Consider the following 22,389-nt stretch of genomic DNA (forward strand, 5'->3'; position numbering starts at 1 on the left):
TCTATAAAATGGGAATTATAATAATGGCATCTACCTGCTAGGGTTTGTAAGAGGAATAAATGGGGAAAAATAGGTAAAGACCTTGGTACGTGTCTGGCAGAAGGAGTTTAATAATCATTAGCTATTATTATTTTTACTAATAGTTATGAGATTTGGGGGAAATTGACAGTACCTAGCATATGGCAAGTGCTCAACACATGTTAGCTATTGTTAAAATTAAGGGAATTCTATATCTTAATTTTAAAGACCCAATTCAAAGCGCTTGTCCCCTGTGAAATATGTTCCAACTCATTGGTAGTAATAATTCATGTGATTTTACTCAGTGAATGTAACAGCAACCTACAAGCACTCGTTGTTGAAACCTCACAACAACCCTATGAGGTGGGTATTATTATCCCCAATTTAAAAGGGGGAAATGAGGGCTTAGACAGGTGAAGTGACCTGCTTGAGATCAAATAGCTAATATGAGCCAGGGCTGGGATTTGAACTTCGGGGCATATAACTCCAAAGGTTTCTTCTCGGCCCCATACCTGCATAAGGAAAAGATCACGGGTGGAGCAGGGTGCTGAGTGGGGAGAGAGACGGTGCAGCGGTGTGAGGTGCTAGGAGAACTGGAGACATTTAAGACTCCGAGCGTCAGACTCTGAAGCTGGAAAGGCAGCTTTGCAGGGTCAGGTAAGAACGTCGTCTTCAGGTTCACCTGCCCTGAAGGGGAGGAATGGAGGTGAGGATGCACCGGGAGAGGACACCATTAGGACACAAGAGGGCGCCCCTCACCCTAAATCCAGCCTGGAATTTTTCCATGCTTTCCCTCAGCCTCTAATTAATGCCTGGCATTTTACAGGAGAGGAAAACTAAGGCCCCAGGAGGCCAAGCACCCTGCCCAGTGTCATACAGAAATAAACAACAGAGCCTGAACTAGATCCCAGTTCTCTGCTCCAGCATCCACCAACATTTTTTTCTGTCCACAGTTGTCTATCAAGACCCTCTCTGCACTGGGCTAGCATTAGGCTCTAAGGATGCAGAGATGAATCAAACCTGGTCCCTGTCCTCAGAGCCTGATCTCTAAACTTGCCCAATCGAGTTTCCTGTTAGTAAATTAGCAACGTTCCCTATTAGCAAAAACATTTTTAAGCACACACGCCCAATATATGTGTATTTATCTACTTATAAACGATATACATGTACGTATATAATTACATGAAAAGCTAACTGTTATTGAACATTTACAATGCAGTATTAGGTCCTGCTCTCAGTACTTTATATGTATTAAGTCATTTAGCCTCTCAAAGTCCTTTGATAGAGTGTCTAATACTATTCCATATTACTCAAGCCATATGGCTAAAAAGCAGGCAGTCTAGCTTCAGAATAAAGTGAGATTAGAAACAAAATAGAAATAGAAGTTTTAACACTTTCTTCCTAAACTCCAGTGGCTCATGTTGTGCACCCCCCTTTGAAAACCACTGCTCAGGAGTCTTCCAGGGGCTTTCCTGATAGCACAGTGGTTTAAAATCCGCCTGCCAGTGCAGGGGACACAGGTTCATGCCCTGGTCTGGGAAGATCCCACATGCTGCAGAGCAACTGAGCCCATGCACAACTACTGAGCCTGCACTCTAGAGCCTGCAAGCCACAACTACTGAGCCCACGTGCCACAACTACCAAAGCCCATGTGCCTAGAGCCCGTGCTCCACAACAAGAGAAGCCACCACAATGAGAAGCCTGCACACCGCAATGAAGAGTAGCCCCTGCTCGCCACAACTAGACAAAGCCCGTGCACAGCAACGAAGACCCAACACAGCCAAAACTAAATAAATTTATTAAAAAAAAAAAAAAGTCTCCCAGACCTGTGAAGGCCAGTACAGTGTGATCAGTACTTTGAGAAAGGGAAGTGCAGGAGATTGTGGGAACCCAGAGGCAGCAGCTTACCCAGGTTGGGAGATCAGGATGCCTTCCGGTCATGGCTGAGCTGAATCTTAAAGGATACTTAAAGGATACTTTTCTCCCCAGAAGAAAGAATTGGGGGAAAGGGTGTTCTTGGGTGAAGGAGCAGCATGTGCAAAGGCCCAGAGGCAAGAGTGCATGGTGTTCTGGGAGTACAAGTAGTTTAGCACGGCTAGAGCACAGAGTGTCAAGGGGGTGGGTTCCCCTCCCAGTGCTGCTATGAGGCTCAAACAAGATGATAGAAATGACCGTGCCTTTGTGTTCTTATTGAGGGAACAGGCAATGAATATGCTGCCTCCTGGACAGTATCCCAGCTTTTTGGTCCTCAGCTGCCAATTCCTCTATAAGCCAAGGGGCCCCTTTGCCCCTTGAAGATCTAGTTGAACTTGGCCTGGACCCCATTCCACAGCTTAAGAGTGCTCAGAGCCCTCCTTCCGTCCCCATACTCTCCATCAATTCCCAACTTTATTTCCTCTGGGCTACAGTTTCCATGACCCCAACCCCTTTGCCCTCTGCCTCATGTGGGTTTCCATCAAAAACAAAAAGTCCAATTAAGCGGAGAACTTCATGGATTTAGTAGGTTTACTGAGGACTTGGAGATGTTGACATCACATCACATACTGCACTGCCACTTGCCATCTCCCAAATTTTCTCATTCATTTGGAAAGCCTCCGGAGCCTTTCCAAAGCCTGTGTCCCCAGAGCCACCAGTTGATCCTCCCTACACACACAGCACCCTGACCTCCTGCCGGAAGCCGAGGCAGGCTCACACACCCACACGTACCCACTCTCTCCCCGCTAGGCTGGCTTGCTTTTCCTCTCCCCCGACCTCCAACGCACATGCACCCACTCTAGCCCAACCCAGGCTGCCCCAACCTGCTCCCCAACCAAGCCCAGAACTCGTCCTTTCTTTCATCTTCCTTGGGCCACAGGCAGTAGTCTCCTCTGCAGAGCAGCCAGGACAGCCTAGAGCAACAAGGGAGCTGGTGGCGGGAGACCAGCTCCGGGAAGACCAGCAGCAGCCCTGGGGGGTGGGGGGCAGCCAGCAGGAGGAAGGCAGCCAGGCAGAGGTCCAGGCAGCAGCGTGGGGTGTGCAGGGCCTGGCGACTCAGCACACAGAGCGTGACCCAGCTCCCTGCCATGCCATCTGCCACCTTGTCATCCACGTCCTTGCCTGGCTCAAAATCCCACTCAAGGAGACAGAAGCGCAGCCCCCGGCCCATCGGAGGGCGGCCCTCCAGAGTAGGCAGCAGCTCCCCAGTCACCCAGCTCTGGTCTTGCCTTCAGTGGGACACAAACACATCATAAAGGAACCTCCTGCCCTCACCCCTCTGACTCCTCGGACCCTGAAGCCAAGCCCTGAACAAGATGGAGGATCCAGGAGTTCCTGGCTTCCTGTAAGAAGGGCAAGGAGATCAGCAGAAGCAGCTGTGCAACACGAGGAGCTTACTAATGCAGACGTGATGGAATTGGAGGCCCAGAGAAAGGACGAAGAGATACAAGAGGAAGAAGAAGTGACTGAAAAACCGAAGAGATTCACGACGCAGGAAATGGCAAGGGGATTTTCTTTATTTCAGGAGGCACTGTTAGTTTTTGAGGCACAGCGCCTGAACGTAGGACGGTACACGAAGGTTGCAGCAGCCGTTCAGAATGCAATCCAGTGCTACCGTGTCATCTATGATGAGAAAGAAAAAGCTACTACCCAGACATCACTGGATCATTTTTTCAAGAGGGTAGATAGAACTGAATCCAGCAAGGAACCAGAACCTGTGCCATCAGCGTCAGGCGTGAGTGAAACTGCAGCTCGCCCTCCGTCTCCTATAGCTGACGATCCTTCAGCTCTACCATCTCCCACCTCCTCTCCCTCCTCCAGTCAGTAACTCTTCTTGCCTGTTCACCCGATGCCCCTGTATGCCAGCTGTTGTACTGTACCACTGTACTCTTCAAGGTACTGTACTGGAAGATTAAAAATGTTTTCTTTATTTTTTGTGTTTGTTTTTTATGTATTACTTGTGTGTAAAGCATTATAAACCTATTACAGTACAGTACTATGTAGCCAGTTGTGTTAGTTGGGTATCTAGGCTAACTTTGTTGGACTTAGGAACAAATTGGACTTACAAACATGCTCTCGGGACAGAACTTGTTTGTATGTAGGGGACTTACTGTATTGGGGTATCTGGGGACTTTGCTCCTGGAGGCTGCCATCTAGCGTGAGGCCTGCCTCCCAGTCTAGCACTAGGACCTGGAAAGCAGCAGCAGACAGTGTCTCTAACTCCATTTTGACCAGATGCAACACCTGCCCTGGGCAGCTCACCCAGCAGCTCCTCAAGCAGCACTGAGCAGGGCCGGGCATGGGACTGAAGTGCCTGCGGCTTCCGCTCCCATAGGCTGGACAGCCCCGTGATGCAGCAGGGCTTGGGGCTGTGCCCGTCCCCGCCTTACCTTCTGATACCAGAGCCTGGAGAGCTGCCGGAGGAAAAGGTTGGAGGTGTCCTGGGAGCAGAGGGCCTGCAAGCAAGCTATCACTAAGCAGGGAGAGTTGGCAAAGGGCAGGGAAGATCTCGGTGACATTCCAGGTCCCCAGCTGCAATCCCCAGCCTTTTAGAGTCAAGGTCTGCAAAACTGCAAAGACATTAGAAGCCAGCATCCCAGGCTTCCTGCCTGAGACCGCATGAAACTCCAAGCTGGTCAAGCTCATGGGCAGGGATAACACTACCTCAGAGGGGAGCTGCAGGTTCAAGGTATGCAGACGCCCTGGAAGCCCAAGGCTGAGCTCAGCACCATGCGGGTATCCAGCAGGCTTAGGGCGGTTACTGCAGGCAGCAGAGCCAACCAGCCCTTGCCCAGGTCTACCAGTGGATTCTTGGCCAAGTCCAACTTCCCCAGCCTCCTTAAGCCCTGGAATGCCTGGCCCTGCAGACAAATCAGCTGGTATCCCTGAAGGAGCAGCTCCCACAGCTGGGGCAGCATGAGAAGGCGACTGGGGACAGGGTGTGCAGTCCATTGTTGGACAGATCCAGGGCAGCATGAGAAGGCGACTGGGGACAGGGTGTGCAGTCCATTGTTGGACAGATCCAGGGCCCGCAGTCTTGACACAGCCCCTGTCTCGTTCGTGCCCAGCATGGTACTTGCAGTTGGTTCCTACTCAAGTTCAGTTTCTGAAGGCTGGGCATGGCCTCCAGGAAACCTGGTGGCAGGTTAGTCATCAGGCCACTGCTCTTAAGACCCAAGCTCTTCAGGCTGTGGCAGGAAGCCAGGGCCTCTGGAGCTATGTGCCCTACAAGAGTGGATGCCAAATTCAGCTCCTGCAGCTCGAAGTGTGCAACTGCCCCAGCAGGCAGCTGGGCCGTGTCGGCATTGATCACAGACAGGGTGTCCAGGCTCTGCAGCCCCAGTCCCACCACTGCAGCTGCTTTCATCTTTGTGTGGTCCCCAGCTTGAGCCCCTGGAGGGCCCCGGGACTGGCCATCTTCAGCTGACTGTTGAATGACAGGTCCAGATCTCCAGAAGCCAGGCATCGCCAAAGGAGGGGCCATGCACTGGGTCTGGGAAGATGTCCGCCAGCTCCCCCACATTCTGAAGGCAACTATACTTGACACTCAGCCGCCGTAGACCGGGAGAAAACTGGACACCCATGTTCCCATCCGGGCAGGGGCCCAAGAAAGCGAGGCCTGGAGGGAGCTTAGGTTGCCATCAGGGGTAGGAAGAGGTAAACTGTATAGGGGCCTGTGAAGAAGAGCTGCTGCAGCTGTTCCAAGCTGCCAAGAGCTCCTGGCAGGAGCTGGGTGAGATGCAGACTCAGCCCCAGGACCTTGAGCCCAGGGAAGTGGGAGAAGTCATCCAGGCACAGAACAGAAGTGGAACCAGAGAGACAGAGCCCCTCCTCACTCTGGGGTACAGCCTCCAGGGTCTGTGTCAGGTTGGTCACTGAGGAGCATGCCACAAGGAGGGGCAGGCTAGAGTCCAAAGGGCAGATCAGGAAGAAGAGGGAGACCAGAGGCAGCCGGGAGTCTTCAGTCACCAGGCAGTTGGAAGCTGTCCAGCCTGCAGTCACAGAAGGGATAGGAGCAGACCAGGCAACAGCAAGTGCCCGTCCCTTCTCAGCACCAAGCCTGGTCCACAGAGAAAACAGAATCAGAACCCCCCTCTCTGCTCCCATCCCTTTTCCAGAGAGGAACCCAGACCCTATCCCCTCCCTGCACACATACATACACAACACTCATAACACTGACAGGATACACAGAACCCCAGGAGGGTCTGGAAGCAGGGTCGGAGGGCCACAATGCTTCCAAACTGAAGAACTGCTGGGAGGGTGGGGCTAGACTCAGAGATGCTTAGAGCTGAGGATCCAAGCGTCAGGCAAAGACAGAAGCACACTTGTGGGAGGTGAGACCTACGTCTCACTTCCCTGTTGTGAGGAAGCAAGCAGTGTTTGTGAGCACAAGGTATGGCATCAGAGGTCCAGGATCTCTGCCATTGTCCTGAGCAGTGCATGTCCCCTCTCTGGGCTTCAGTTTCCTCACCTGTAAGCCAAGCACACAGATAACCTACTTCATAAGATTGCTGCAATATACATATGGGTTTCTCTCCTCAACACTCTCTTTACTAATTCCTCTCCTAACTCCAACAGAAAGGAGGTTTTGAATAAATCAGGATTTTTTTTAAGCAGTTGTTTTGTAAGCAAAATAATACATCAAAATGAGGCCTTCATGGGCATCTTGTAATGCTCCACACGGAAGATTCCAAGAAGCCCAAAATTTACCCAAGAGGACCCATAGGGCTCCATTCCTGCCCTTCCAGGCTGGAGCTAAGAAGAACAGTCTCTGAGTCCTTGACCTTGATTTGCCACTACCAGAATGGAGGCAAGACCCCAAGGGAGAGCAGAACAAGGAAAAGAAAGGAGCTTTACGATTATTTCAAACAATGCCGTAAACCATTCAATACAATGCAATACCTGATCATGACTTTTTAAAATAATAAATTCAAAGAGAAGAAAAATTCCTTGACTTATAAAAGGGTCTATAATAAGTCTATAATAAGTATAATTATTAATGGTGAACCATCACCTGCATCACATTACAGGAATGAGACAACTATAGTTACTTCTGTTTAACATGATAATGGAGGTTTTAGCTAGAAAAATAAGAAAGAAAAAGAACAGAAAATAAAATTATAAAATCATAAGTATTTTAAAAAAACAAAAGGGTCACCATTTATAAGATGCTATGATTGTCTACATAGGAAATTCAAGAATTTCTAGAAATAAACTATTAAAACTAAAGTATGTTTAGCAAAGATACTGGAAACTAGATACTTTAAAAACTTTCTAACACACCAGTGCATTAGTCAGGGTCTCAACAGGAAACAGCACCTTAAATGAGGATTCTTCTAAGAGGTTTGTATGCAAAGAGCCTAATCACAAGGTGTTAGCAGTGCTTAGGAATACTACAAGGGGTAGTGTAGGAACCCGGGGCTAGCAATCATAGAAGCTATCAACACTGCTAGAACTGAAGGGATAAGGACTGGGAGAAGTTACCAGAACCTGGAAGGAGAGAGAGTCTTATAGGGTCAGCTGCCTTGAGAGAAACAATGACATTCAATCGAGTCAAAAATCCAACATGAGAGGACCTCACAGGAAGGAAGGAAGTTCTGGAACTGAAAATTTCAAAATCTGTAATGAAAAGTCCATGAGATAGGATTAATAGCATATTCCACACCAAGAAGAAAATAGTGAACTTGAAGACCTAGAAATAGAAACTATCCTAAGTGAAATACAGAAAGATAAAGTCAGGAGAAAAGGAACAAAACCTCAATGACCTGTAGGAAAACACCAAACAGTCTAACATATGTGTAATTGGAGTCCCACGGGGAAAAAGGGGAGGGGGAGTGTGAAGAAATAACCAAAATTTTTCCAAATTTAATGAAAACTATAAACCCATTATGCCATGAATTTCAAGAAAACCTAAAGATAATGAACACAAAGAAAACCACAATAAGAGTGTCAAAATGTTGAAAATAATTGATAAAGAGAAAATCTTATGGGTAGCTAAAGGAAAATTACATAAAGTGACCCATTACAAAAGCAGGAAAAAAGACAAGAATTGCCATTACAGTAACCCTATGTTGGTAGAGCCACCAATGACTCAAAATCCTCAAGAATGAAGATTTTGGTTACCCTACTGGATAAAACAAACAAGCAGACAAACAAACAACAGCAGTTGAGGTGCTGGATTAAGCTAAATAGAACATGAAAGTGTTAATGGAGAACAGAAGTAAAATATACCACCAGAAAAGAAAGAGCTATAACTACAGATCTGTATTTTCTTCCTTGTAGTGTCATGTGTGTTTTACATTAACTATTGTGTTTCATCAGTTCTAAGATGCTCATTTTTTTCACGTTTCAACACCTTTGAAATAAGGCTGCATCCTAAAATTGATTATCTCGCTATTGCTGGTAACCAGTCAACATTCATGGTATAGTTACTATATGCACATATGCTTACTTGGTCATAGCAGTTCACATTATTGTAACTGCATTTGAGTTATGGATATTGTTGATAATACTCATTTTAGTTTAATTGTCCTTTAAAATGCCTTCTAAAATATTGCAGTACAATTCCACATTGAAATGAAAAGTTATTCTATGTTCAGAAAAAAAAGCATGGAAAGAAAGCAGTAGGGCAAGTAATCTTTGTTGGAGAAATAATGTGGGAGGAATTCAGGGTAGGACTATAAATATGAAGAAGTCTGAGGAATACCATAATCAATATATTCTTCTTATATTTTAATTTTTTGTATGCATAAAGTTATATAAGATAAAAATCTATATCTACATTAAATAATTATAAAATAGCTCTAAATTATAAGTGATGAGAAAGTATTGTGTCGTCATTTAATGGATCATTTTCCTTAATGGTACATAAAATAAGAGTTTATTTTACAACTGATTCTTAGATTCAATAAAATGTAGCAATTTATCTATTTTAAAATAATTTTTCTCTTCTTTCCTTCATTATTGATAGTGTGGTGGTGGTGGTTAATTTTATAATTTATTGCTCAGATTATAGAATTTTTAGACAAAATAGCAGTTATCAGAGGGGTGACCATCACCCACAGACTGTAGACATGCAGTTACTGGTGAGATTTAGATTGAATCTTTTGAAGATAATTGGAATACATTACCGGGTTTGGTTTTGTTTTTTAATGGTTGGTTGTGTTATAGTTGGTGGAAGCTTTATTTTGAAGTGTAAGTATTAGGAAAAGGAGTTATGTCAATGGACAGGCAAAGAGGTAGATAGTAGTGAGCATTTATTATTCATCTAGCATCTGAATTATTTTCTTGTGCCTATTTGGTAACCATGTCCACCTTGCCTTTAGTGCTACTGCTTGGAGTCTGCCACCCTAGGATCCTGGTAGCCCTATTGAAATCAGGGAGCCCATTTCAACTGCAGCATCCTATGACAATCCTCGGCCTAAACAGAGAATAGCCATGATAGTATTTTTCAAAGATGACAGTGTTTCCCTCACTAATGTATTTCTCAACACTTTCAATAAAGGATTGTCTTCTGGAACCATTCTAGAAATTCAGTTAGTGGGTGGAGAAAACATTGAACATGGAAGTGTCCTCAGTATTCCAATCTCCCCTCTCTATCCCTTCTCCAAACTCTATTTTATACCAAGGAATTTATGACCTTTAACTTTGTTTAGTAGACCACTGTTTAGTCCGAGATTCAGCCAACCAAACAAACAAATAATTGGAACTCTTCTGGCTACTCAAGCTAGCCTATTGAAGGACCTCTGGTAAGGATCCATACAAATAAATTCATTATAATCTAAAATTATTTTGCTCCCTCCTTGGTCTAGCAAGCACTCTCAGGGTCTATTTCAACATGTATGCTTTAGATTTTGCCAATAGAAATCAAAAAAAATTTACCCTTATTTGCCTCTCCTATTGGGTTTGACTTTGTAATTGCCTTCTAGGTACACTGGAATCTGACAGTAGTTATATATCTCTAGACTGTGGAAAAGATGACCTTCCATTCGTATCATGTCTGAATCTGTTTCTCATGTCCATTCTTCTCCTTCCTCTCCTCTGTTCCATATCACAGGTAAACTGATATAAGTAAGTCATGTTTTCTGATTTCTGTGTGAGTTAAGAGGTTGGAGGGCAAGAGAAAGGGAGAAGCTGAGATATTTTTCCCCCTCCTTCTCTGCTTTGGTAGAACCACCACCACCAGCTACAACACTTCCATGATTCCAGCTCCAGTAGAGCAGACCTGCTATAGTTCTGGCTTCCCACTGATTGACCTGGTTGGCCCAAGTTATACACCTCTTCCCCTGTTCCTGCCTCTGCAAGAAAGGTGAGATTCTTCCATCACAGTCATAAAAAGTCCTTAGTTTTTAGGTGGACACTTGAGCTGAGAAATTAGTATAGGAACTTGAAGTCTATATGCCCCTCATTGTTCTATAGAATAGCCACTCAGCCTCTTAGAGCCTTGCTTTCAATGGGCACTTCATTTTATGTGACTGGAAGTTTTCATTTAACTGACTCTTTCACCATTGTATGTCTGATCTGTCAGAGTCCCATTGTTTAAAGCTGGATTTTCACTGCCCTTGATCCCAACAGGCCCACTAACCAATCTTCAGATTCTTCTTCTTTTCCTGAGGGTCTGTTGTTTACACCCACTCCCTGTACACACCTCTGCATCAGTCAGGGTTTAATTATATGCAACAGAAACTGACTTTAGTTGATCAAAGCAGAAAAGAAGCTTATGGAAAGGTTTTGGGGTAGCTCATGGATTCTTTAGGGGGTGGGGGATTGAGAACCAGACTTATGGCCACCTCTTTACCAAAAAGGGATTCTGTTCGGTTCCTACATTTTTTTTGAATTTTATTTTATTTATTTTTTTATAGAACAGGTTCTTATTTGTCATCCATTTTGTACACATCAGTGTATACATGTCAATCCCAATCTCCAAATTCATCACACCACCACTCCCACCTGCCACTGCTTTCCCCCCTTGGTGTCCATACATTTGTTCTCTACAACTGCGTCTCAATTTCTCCCCTGCAAACCGGTTCATCGGTACCATTTTTCTAAGTTCCACATATATGCATTAATATGCGATATTTGTTTTTCTCTTTCTGACTTACTTCACTCTGTATGACATTCTCTACATTCATCCACGTCTCTACAAATGACCCAATTTCATTCCATTTTATGGTTGAGTAATATTCCATTGTATATAGGTACCATATCTTCTTTATCCATTCATCTGTTGATGGGCATTAAGGTTGCTTCCATGACCTGGCTATTGTAAATAGTGTTGCAATGAACATTGGGGTGCATGTGTCTTTTTGAATTATGGTTTTCTCTGGGTATATGCCCAGTAGTGGGATTGCTGGGTCATATGGTAATTCCATTTTTAGTTTTTTAAGGAACCTCCATACTGTTCTCCTTAGTAGCTGTATCAATTTACATTCCCACCAGCAGTGCAAGAGGGTTCCCTTTTCTCCACACCCTCTCCAGCATTTGTTGTTTGTAGATTTTCTGATGATGCCCATTCTAACTGGTGTGAGGTGATACCTCATTGTAGTTTTGATTTGCATTTCCCTAATAATTAGTGATGTTGAGCAGCTTTTCATGTGCTTCTTGGCCAACTGTATTTCTTCTTTGGAGAAATGTCTACTTAGGTCTTCTGCCCATTTTTGGATTGGGTTGTTTGTTTTTTTAATATTGAGCTGCATGAGCTGTTTATATATTTTGGAGATTAATCCGTTGTCCGTTGATTCGTTTGCAAATATTTTCTCCCATTCTGAGGGTTGTCATTTTGTCTTGTTTGTAGTTTCCTTTGCTTTGCAAACACTTTTAACTTCCATTAGGTCCCATTTGTTTATTTTTGTTTTTATTTCCATTACTCTAGGAGGTGGATGAAAAAAGATCTTGCTGTGATTTATGTCAAAGAGTGTTCTTCCTATGTTTTCCTCTAAGAGTTTTATAGTGTCCGGTCTCACATTTAGGTCTCTAATCCATTTTGAGTTTATTTTTGTGTATAGTGTTAGGGAGTGTTCTAATTTCATTCTTTTACATGTAGATGTACAGTTTTCCCAGCACCACTTATTGAAGAGACTGTCTTTTTGCCATTGTATATCCTTGCCTCTTTTGTCATAGATTAGTTGACCATAAGTACGTGGTTTTATCTCTGGGCTTTCTATCCTGTTCTATTGATCTATATTTCTGTTTTTGTGCCAGTACCGTATTGTCTTGGTTACTGTAGCTTTGTAGTATAATCTGAAGTCCAAGAGCCTGATTCCTCCAGCTCCGTTTTTTTCCTTCAAGACCGCTTTGGCTATTCGGGGTCTTTTGTGTCTCCATACAAATTTTAAGACTTTTTGTTCCAGTTCTGTAAAAAATGCCATTGCTTATTTGATAGGGATTGCATTGAATCTGTAGATTGCTTTGGATAGTATAGTCATTTTCACAATATTGATTCTTCCAATCCAAGAACATGGCATATCTCTCCATCTGTTGGAATCATCTTTAATTTTTTTCAAGAGTGTCTTATAGTTTTCTGCACACAGGTCTTTTGTCTCCCTAGGAAGGTTTATTCCTAGGTATTTTCTTCTTTTTGTTGCAATGGTAAATGGGAGTATTTCCTTAATTTCTCTTTCAGATTTTTCATCATTAGTGTATAGGAATGCAAGAGATTTCTGTGCATTAATTTTGTATCCTGCAACTTTACCAAGTTCATTGATTAGCTCTAGTAGTTTTCTGGTGGCATCTTTAGGATTCTCTAGGTATAGTATCATGTCATCTGCAAACAGTGACAGTTTTACTTCTTCCTTTCCAATTTGTATTCCTTTTATTTCTTTTTCTTCTCTGATTGCAATGGCTAAGACTTCCAAAACTATGTTGAATAATAGTGGCAAGAGTGGACATCCTTGTCTTGTTCCTGATCTTTGCGGAAATGCTTTCAGTTTTTCACCATTGAGAATGATGTTTGCTGTGGGTTTGTTGTATATGGCCTTTATTATGTTGAGGTAGGTTCCCTCTATGCCCACTTTCTGGAGAGTTTTTATCATAAATCAGTGTTGAATTTTGTCAAAAGCTTTTTCTGCATCTATTAAATGATCATATGGTTTTTATTCTTCAATTTGTTACTATGGTGTATCACATTGATTGATTTGCATATACGGAAGAATCCTTGCATCCCTGGGATAAATCCCACTTGATCATAGTGTATGATCCTTTTAATGTGTTGTTGGATTCTGTTTGCTAGTATTTTGTTGAGGATTTTTGCATCTATATTCATCAGTGATATTGGTCTGTAATTTTCTTTATTTGTGATATCTTTTTCTGGTTTCGGTATCAGGGTGATGGTGGCCCCATACAGTGAGTTTGAGAGTGTTCCTTCCTCTGCAATATTTTGGAAGAGTTTGAGAAGGATGGGTGTTAGCTCTTCTCTAAATATTTGATAGAATTCACCTGTGAAGCCATCTGGTCCTGGACTTTCGTTTGTTGGAAGATTTTAAATCACAGGTTCAATTTCATTACTTGTGATCGGTCTGTTCATATTTTCTATTTCTTCCTGGTTCAGTTTTGGAAGGTTATACCTTTCTAAGAATTTGTCCATTTCTTCTAGGTTGTCCATTTTATTGGCATAGAGCTTCTTGTAGTAGTGTCTTAGGATGCTTTGTATTTCTGCTGTGTCTGTTGTAACTTCTCCTTTATCATTCTAATTTTATTGATTTGAGTCCTTTCCCTCTTTTTCTTTTTCTTTTTCTTTTTTTTTGTGCGGTACATTGGCCTCTCACTGCTGTGGCCTCTCCCGTTGCGGAGCACAGGCTCTGGATGCGCAGGCTCAGTGGCCATGGCTCACGGGCCCAACCACTCTGCGGCATGTGGCATCTTCCCGGACCCGGGCACGAACCCACGTCCCCTGCATCGGCAGGTGGACTCTCAACCACTGCGCCGCCAGGGAAGCCCTCCCTCTTTTTCTTGATGAGTCTGGCTAATGGTTTATCAATTTTGTTTATCTTCTCAAAGAACCAGCTTTTAGTTTTATTGATCTTTGCTATTGTTTTCTTTGCTTCTATTTCATTTATTTCTGCTCTGATCTTTATGATTTCTTTCTTTCTGCTAACTTTGGGTTTTGTTTGTTCTTCTTTCTGTAGTTCCTTTAGATGTAAGGTTAGATTATTTGAGATTTTTCTTGTTTCTTCAGGTAGGCTTGTATAGCTATAAACTTCCCTCTTAGAACTGCTTTTGCTGCATCCCATAGGTTTTCGATAGTCATGTTTTCATTGTCATTTGTCTCTAGGTATTTTTTGATTTATTCTTTGATTTCTTCAATGATCTCTTGGTTATTTAGTAATGTATTGTTTAGCCTCCATGTGTTTGTGTTTTTTACATTTTTGTCCCTGTAATTCATTTCTAATGTCATAGCATTGTGGTCAGAAAAGATGCTTGATATGATTTCAATTTTCTTACATTTACTGAGGCTTGATTTGTGACCCAAGATGTGATCAATCCTGGAGAACGTTCCATGTGCACTTGAGAAGAAAGTGTAATCTGCTGTTTTTGGATACAATGTCCTATAAATATCAATTAAATCTATCTGGTCTATTGTGTCATTTAAAGCTCTTGTTTCCTTATTAATTTTCTGTTTGGATGATCTGTCCATTGGTGTAAGTGAGGTGTTAAATTCCCCCACTATTATTGTGTTATTGTCGATTTCCTCTTTTATAGGTGTTAGCAGTTGCCTTATGTATTGAGGTGCTCCATTGTTGGGTGCATTTATATTTATAATTGTTATATCTTCTTCTTGGATTGATCCCTTGATCATTATGTAGTGTCCTTCTTTGTCTCTTGTAATGTTCTTTATTTTACAGTCTATTTTATCTGATATGAGTATTGCTACTCCAGCTTTCTTTGGATTTCCATTTGCATGGACTATCTTTTTCCATCCCCTCACTTTCAGTCTGAATGTGTCCCTAGGTCTGAAGTGGGTCTCTTGTAGACAGCATGTATATGGGTCTTGTTTTTGTATCTATTCAGGGAGCATGTGTCTTTTGGTTGGAGCATTTGATCCATTCACGTTTAAGACAATTATCAATATGTATGTTCCTATTACCATTTTCTTAAATGTTTTGGGTTTGTTTTTGTAGGTCCTTTTCTTCTCTTGTGTTACCCACTTAGAGAAGTTCCTTTAGCCTTTGTTGCAGAGCTGGTTTGGTGGTGTTGAATTCTCTTAGCTTTTGCTTGTCTGTAAAGCTTTTAATTTCTCCATCGAATCTGAACGAGATCCTTGCCAGGTAGAGTAATCTTGGTTCTAGGTTCTTCCCTTTCATCACTTTAAGTATGTCATGCCACTCCCTTCTGTCTTGTAGAGTTTCTGCTGAGAAATCAGCTGTTAACTTTATGGGAGTTCCCTTGTATGTTATTTGTTGTTTTTCCCTTGCTGCTTTCAATAATTTTTCTGTCTTTAATTTTTGCCAGTTTGATTACTATGTGTCTCGGTGTGTTTCTCCTTGGGTTTATCCTACCTAGGACTCTCTGCACTTCCTGGACTTGGGTGGCTATTTCCTTTCCCATGTTAGGGAAGTTTTCGACTATAATCTATTCAAATATTTTTTCAGGTCCTTTCTCTCTCTCTTCTCCTTCTGGGACCCCTATAATGCAAATGTTCTTGCGTTTAATGTTATCCCAGAGGTCTCTTAGGCTGTCTTCATTTCTTTTCATTCTTTTTTCTTTATTTTGTTCCACAGCAGTGAATTCCAGCATTCTGTCTTCCAGGTCACTTATCTGTTCTTCTGCCTCAGTCATTCTGCTGTGGATGCCTTCTAGTGTATTTTTCATTTCAGTTATTGTATTGTTCATCTCTGTTTGTTCTTTAATTCTTCTAGGTCTTTGTTAAACATTTCTTGCATCTTCTTGATCTTTGCCTCCATTCTTTTTCCGGGGTGCTGGATCATCTTCACTATCATTATTCTGAATTCTTTTTCTGGAAGGTTGCCTATCTCCACTTCACTTAGCTGTTTTTCTGTGGTTTTATCTTGTTCCTTCATCTGGTACATAGCCTCTGCCTTTTCATCTCGTCTATCTTTCTGTGAATGTGGTTTTTGTTCCACAGGCTGCAGGTTTGTTGTTCTTCTTGCTTCTGCTTTCTGCCCTCTGGTGGATGAGGCTATCTAAGAGGCTTGTGCAAGTTTCCTGATGGGAGAGACTGGTGGTGGGTGAGCTGGCTGTTGCTTTGGTGGGCAGAGCTCAGTAAAAATTTAATCCACTTGTGGGGCTGGGTTCCCTCTCTGTTGGTTGTTTGGCCTGATGCGACCCAACACTGGAGCCTACCTGGTCTCTTTGGTGGGGCTAATGGCAGACTCTGGGAGGGCTCAAGCCAAGGAGTACTTCCCAGAACTTCTGCTGCCAGTGTCCTTGTCCTCATGGTAAGACACAGCCAGCCCCCGCCTCTGCAGGAGACCCTCCAACGCTGGCAGGTAGGTCTGGTTCAGTCTCCTATGGGGTCACTGCTCCTTCCCCTGGGTCCTGATGTGCACACTACTTTGTGTGTGCCCTCCAAGAGTGCAGTCTCTGTTTCCCCCAGTCTTGTCAAAGTCCTGCAATCAAATCCCACTGTCCTTCAAAGTCTGATTTTCTAGGAATTCCTCCTCCCGTTGCCAGAACCCCAGGGTCAGAATCCTGACGTGGGGCTCAGAACCTTCACTCCAGTGGGTGGGGTTCTGTGGTATAAGTGTTCTCCAGTTTGTGAGTCACCCACCCAGCAGTTATGGGATTTAATTTTGTGATTGCTGCCCCTCCTACCATCTCATTGAGGCTTCTCCTTTTTCTTTGGATGTGGGGTATCTTTTTTGGTGAGTTCCAGTGTCTTCCTGTCGATGATTGTTCAGCAGTTAATTGTGATTTTGGTTTCCTTGCAAGAGGGAGTGAGAGCACGTCCTTCTACTCTGCCATCTTGAACCAATCTCTTGGTCCCTACTTTTTAATGTCACTTATCTTATGATTTAAAATCAGTTTTATCAGATTGGTAAATAATAGTCCATGAGGCTACACTACAGTTCAAGGGAGGTTGAGATGCAAGCTCTGGTATTTTTTATCTTCTATAGTGAGAAGCAGGCTCTACCTCTCTGTGGTTGGATGAACTTTCTCCCCTAAAAAGAAACATAGAAAGAGGCTTGGATACTGGACAGCCAAAAAGATGATAAACATCCACTGCCCTATGTGAACATACTGAGTTCATGATACATGCCTAGAACGGAGTGCTTAGGGGAGAATGCTTCTTACCCACTCCTTCTTCCTTGTAGAGAAACCCATTAGTATAACCCTCCTGGGTCTCCCCCACTTCACACCTCCTGGAGGAAGAAATACAACTTACATTATTCATGAGTTTGGGAGAGAACATGAGTGTGTGGAGCTCTGTGCCTTCCTCTTTCCTTTCCCTTTGGGAGTACACATTCACATCTGCTTTGTGCACCAAGTTTTATAAGAACAGACCTCACATGGGGAGATGTGCATATTCCTTGCAATGTCTATAAATGGATGAATAAAACTAGTGTTCACTATTATGTCTGCAGCTCTAAGACATAGTCTCCAATAACAGCTCTACAGTAGGAAAGATGAAAGTTTATTCTTTGGCATACTTCTCAACTGGTTCATGAGTCAGGGATGAAACGGAGGCCCCTCAACCCACTAATACTTTTTACTGTTTTGCAGCTAAATGTGACCTAACCTCTACCCCTGGAGAGCTCTCACTCTAGTGGGAGAGGGATACATAGCAGATCATTATAATACACCATGACCCCTGGGTCAACGTTTGACTGTGTCACTCCTTAGGACAGTCATACTCCAGAGCCTTTAGAATGCAATACTATAGACTGTACCCTTTAGGTGATTGTCCACCTGGCTTTTCCTATTTAAAAGTGAGAAGAGTAAAATTTGCAGTCAGGTAAAAAGGAACTATTAGAATGGGACTGCTTCAGTTTCCCTTTGTTACAGTAACCAGATTAACTTGCTTTACCCTAATTCCCCAAGTGGGGGGTGGAGGGCCAGCATCTGATCAGAAGCTCTGGGATTCCTGCCCCTGTCTCTTTCCTTTCCCTAGTCATTCGAGCACCTCAGAGATTTACAGACTGAGCTGGAGAGGCCCTCTGAGTTCATTCAGTCCAACACCTCCCCTTTCAGATGGGGAAACTGAGACCCAGAAAGAAGAAGGGGATTTTCCAGGGCCAAACAGAGGGCAGATGGCAGAGCTGGGATCAGCACCCAGGGTCATGGTCGAGCCAGGTGAGGATGGAGTGTTAGTGACAACAAGCAGCCTTCACTCCCAACCAAGGGAAGTGAAGTGAAGCTCTTGGAGCCTAGAAGACCCCTCCTGCCATCCTCCTGGCCCACTGTACCACACACACATTTAGGACAGGGATCTCAGCTTCCCTTCCCTGGGCTGGGATGTGAGGAGTTTATGGAAGGAGCCTGAAGTCAGACCTCAGTTCTCATGCTGTGGTCTGGCTAGTACTTGCCCAGAGAAGTGCTCTGGAAATAAAGAGAGCTGAGAAACCAGCTTTGCAAATAAATAAATGAAATTAAATAATGTGACATGGCATAAAATAAAATAGATGCCTTTGCCTTCAACAGGGGGCCACTTTCTGGAGGGACTTTCTCCTTTCTCTCTCCATTCACCCATCTCTCCTGCCTCCAAGCTCAGCAGACCCTTACTCCCCATACTTTCCCTCGATCACATCTCCACCACCTCCTTTTCCTCCCCACCCCTGCCTAGGCACTCCTGTCCTCCTGCAGGATGGACTTCTGACAAACCCAGGTGATTGCCTTCTCTATGGGTTGTTAACTGGTCAGCAAATATAATGTTTAATCAAACAAATTTTCAGCGATTTTATCGCATAACCACATTCAGGTAACATCACTAGAATTCTAAACAGAAAGAAGAAAGAGTTGACCCCCAGCTCCACCACCACCAAATCAAATGGCTTTGGCTCGCCTGAATTTGCTTCGGTTCTTGTCCTGACATTAAACAGATAGCTACCATTTTTTACACCTTCCTATATGCCAGGCATACTGAGAAGCACTTCAAGCAATATAAACCTGGAAGTATTTTATTTCCCAGAATCCCCTTTTTTTGCCTATCCAGAATCTCTTTTAATAAGAAGAAGAATTAACATTTATTGAGAACATACTATGTGCCAGACACTACGTTCTCTTTTCATCCTCATGACCTAGTTTGTGTGTGCTTTCCCAACCCCACCAACATTCTCCAGATGGAGAACTGTGGGCCAAGGAAGTTCAGTGGCCCGTCCAAGGTCCCTAGGGTAGTTAGTTTCTTCCTCTGTCAAAGGTGAGACTGTCCTAGTTATTACTTCCCCATTTGGGTTTCCAGGGGACAGTTGGGGTTTGGCTGTGTGTTCCTTTGTTGTAATTGCCTTTGTGGCTTTGGTGTTTTCAGGTGTAATTCCCAGACAGCCTTGAGTGAAGGATGCCCTTGTTTCCTGTTATTCCAAACATCACAAGGACAGACAGTGGAGTCTAAACAAGGGTTACAGGATGAGGAGATATTTTCACTGATACACAGAACAAATGGGAATCCAGCCAGGGGCAGCTGGACAGAACTTTTGGAGAAGAGCTCCCTGTAGTACTGCCGTAGCACCAGCCCTTCTGGGAAAGTGAAAGAGGACAGGCCAAGAGTGTCCTGGGCTACTCTGTTGTCATGGTGGAGGTTCTGTTTGCGTTCAGGAACAAAAATCATCTCAGACTACCCCAGGCACAATTTGTTGGGAGGATGTAGGTGTATCTCATTGAACCCTAAATCAGCTGGGCCTGGGGAAAGCCTGAAGTCAGGAAGTGAAGCCATCAGAGAACTTCCAGAAGTTTCTCTCTCATCTCTACTTCAACTTTCCTCTTCCTCCTAAACAGATATCTCTGCTTCTATGCTCTCATGGCTGACGAGGCCACCCCATCCCAAGGGAACTCCCGGCTGAACTAAAACAAAGGTCAGCTTTGGAGGGGGCAGAAGCTCCACCCTCCCTGCTCTAGTTTACCCCATCCCACCACTCCCACCACCAACCACGTCTGCTCAAGGTCCCTTCCCAGTACTGTTTTTTTTTGTTTTTTTTAATATGAGAAGACATTTTATTATTTTACTATATAACATATTAGTGAATATACCCAATTGTATTTTCTCAAATGGCAAATGAGACGCAGGATAACATTTCTCTTTGATTCCTGAAAACCTCAATATCATCTGTCTTTTGGAGGATTCAGTTTCCTACGACGTCTATGATACTGTCCACGAGGATACCAACGGTGCTTAGTAGTAAAGAACATTTTGCTAAGTTGTTCTATCATGGGTCCTTGCTCTAAGTGTTCACCTTTTTCTTCTAATCTGGTTTTCAGCACTAGATCATGTGTTTCTTCATTATTCTGCACAGGATCTGGCCGAGGGATAGGTTTTGTGTGCTCATACGGAATGTCCACAGAAGGGTGATAGCATACTATTGTCCTGCCATCAGATGTCAAAGCAAGCTCTACTTTGCAATTATAGTCATCTGGAAGAGAAGGATACATAGTTTTATGACAAGCACGATATAAGGCTCCATTTTGAATTGGAAATAAATATTTCAAGATAGTTCTGCTTGATATAGCCCATTTTACTGCTGCCAATGCCATGGTGAATCAAGATGCTTATCAGGTGGTATGAAAGATGATTTGAAGAGAAACTGCTTTTAAAATCTGCTTCTCAGCCCGTGTCCCCCCACTACTGGTTTTGATGCTCCCCCTGCCCATCCACCAGGATCCGGGAGGGAGGAGAAACCACCATCTTCCTTCCTTGGGGACTTCTGAGAAATCCTGCTCCATATGTTTCCTGTCTGTGTTGTGAGCCTGCAGGGTGCTCTGCTTGGGGATGGATGGGTTTCTCCACCGTTCTGGAGAGGGAAGCAAGTATTCTCTTGCTCAGGAGGAGCAGCAAAGAGCGCCACTGTTCCATGGCCGAAGAGGGCTTGCAGGCTGGGCTGTAAGGAGCCATTGGTCCTGGTTTCTCAGCGTCCCCTCTCCTGTTGGCTTGCAGATCTCATTATTTAGACAGTCTCCTTTTTAGACAATTTGTACAAGGCCTGTTAGACGTTCATTCTATTCCCTCATTCAAGCAGCAGCTATTCTGAGCAGGGCACAGGGTACAGAGGCAAAGGAGTCAGGGCACCTGCCCTTGGGAGGCTCATGGTAGGTGGGAGTGACAAGCCCATGAAAAGAGGAGTGATCCAGACGTCCTCTTGTTTCTCCTGCTAGCAGGTCACACTTCCTTTTAATGCATAAGCAGCAATAAACTGAACCCTCAGTCTGCAAGACTTCAGGAAATCCGGTCTCTTACAGAGTTCCCTTTCCCAAGGATCTCTGAGAATTCTTACATATTCCACCAATTCATATGGTTGTCACTTATCACCTTTGTCTGCTCCACTGGACCCCCAATCTGGAGCCGCAGCCCTGGGAGACCTGCTCTCCCCAGGCTCCTGTTTGTCTAACGAGGGCTTGTTCCCAGGGACTCCCAAGCTCCCTTCTCTCCTCTGTACTCTCTCCCTACATGATTTCATCCAGTCTTACGGTTTTTAAATATCATCTATTTGCCGATGAGTTTACAAATCTCTATCACCACCGCTGACGTCTCTCCCCAGCTCCAGACTCTTGTATCCAATTGCCTATTTGTCATCTTCACTTGGAGGTCAAACAGGCAATTGAAACAACTTAGCCAAAACAAACTCTTAATTTCCTGCCCTGCTCTGCCGGTCCCCAAACCAGCTCCCCTCCAAGTATCTCCATTTCAGGCGATGTTTCAGTACATAGCAGGACACCATCCACTTAGTTGTTCAATCTACAAACCTGAAAATCATTCCTGATTCTTCTCTTTGCTCCCCCACCGCCCCCCACAGCTAGCCCTGTGGAAGCCACATCAGAACCCATCCTGAATCTGCCCGCTTCTCTCCATCTCCATCGCTAGGCTCCTAGAACATGTGGCCATTGTCTCTCGCCTAGATGATGGCAATGACATCCTGACTTGCCTCTCTGCTTTCACTCCTGCCCCCTGCAATCTAGTTTCCACACAGAATCCAGAGTGAGCTTTTAAAAATACAAACCCGTCACATCACTCTCCTGCTTAAGCCCTTCCATGGCTTCCCATCACATATAGAATAAAAATTTAATGTCTTACTCTGACCTACAATGTCCTCCCTGAGCTGGCCCTGCCTGCCTCACCGCCATCCTCAGGTATCACACACACAACTGTCTTTCTTCCTCTTTCTCTCTCTCTTTCAGCCACACTTGGCCTTCTCTCTGTTCATCAGAAGGGCCAGGCCCACCTCTACCCAAGGGCTTTTGCAATAACTGTTCCCTTTGCCTAGTATGCTCTACCCCACCTCGGAAGGGGTGTGTGTG

The 22,389-nt window shown here is 44.0% G+C and overlaps 2 pseudogenes across 1 annotated transcript; both read right to left on the reverse strand.

Moving 5' to 3' along the window:
* Positions 1-1,793: 1,793 nt before the first annotated feature.
* Positions 1,794-19,711, reverse strand: LOC113621439 (toll-like receptor 12; annotated as a pseudogene).
* Positions 19,712-20,079: 368 nt separating this feature from the next.
* On the reverse strand, positions 20,080-20,706 carry LOC113622404 (39S ribosomal protein L42, mitochondrial pseudogene; annotated as a pseudogene). Its single transcript, XR_003433507.1, has one exon. The product of XR_003433507.1 is annotated as a 39S ribosomal protein L42, mitochondrial pseudogene (transcript).
* Positions 20,707-22,389: the final 1,683 nt, after the last annotated feature.

Source organism: Aethalodelphis obliquidens, unplaced genomic scaffold, assembly GCF_003676395.1.
Source record: "Aethalodelphis obliquidens isolate GAN/ISIS:26980383/991018 unplaced genomic scaffold, ASM367639v1 scaffold9, whole genome shotgun sequence".
In the NCBI taxonomy this organism is placed as follows: Eukaryota; Metazoa; Chordata; class Mammalia; order Artiodactyla; family Delphinidae; genus Aethalodelphis; species Aethalodelphis obliquidens.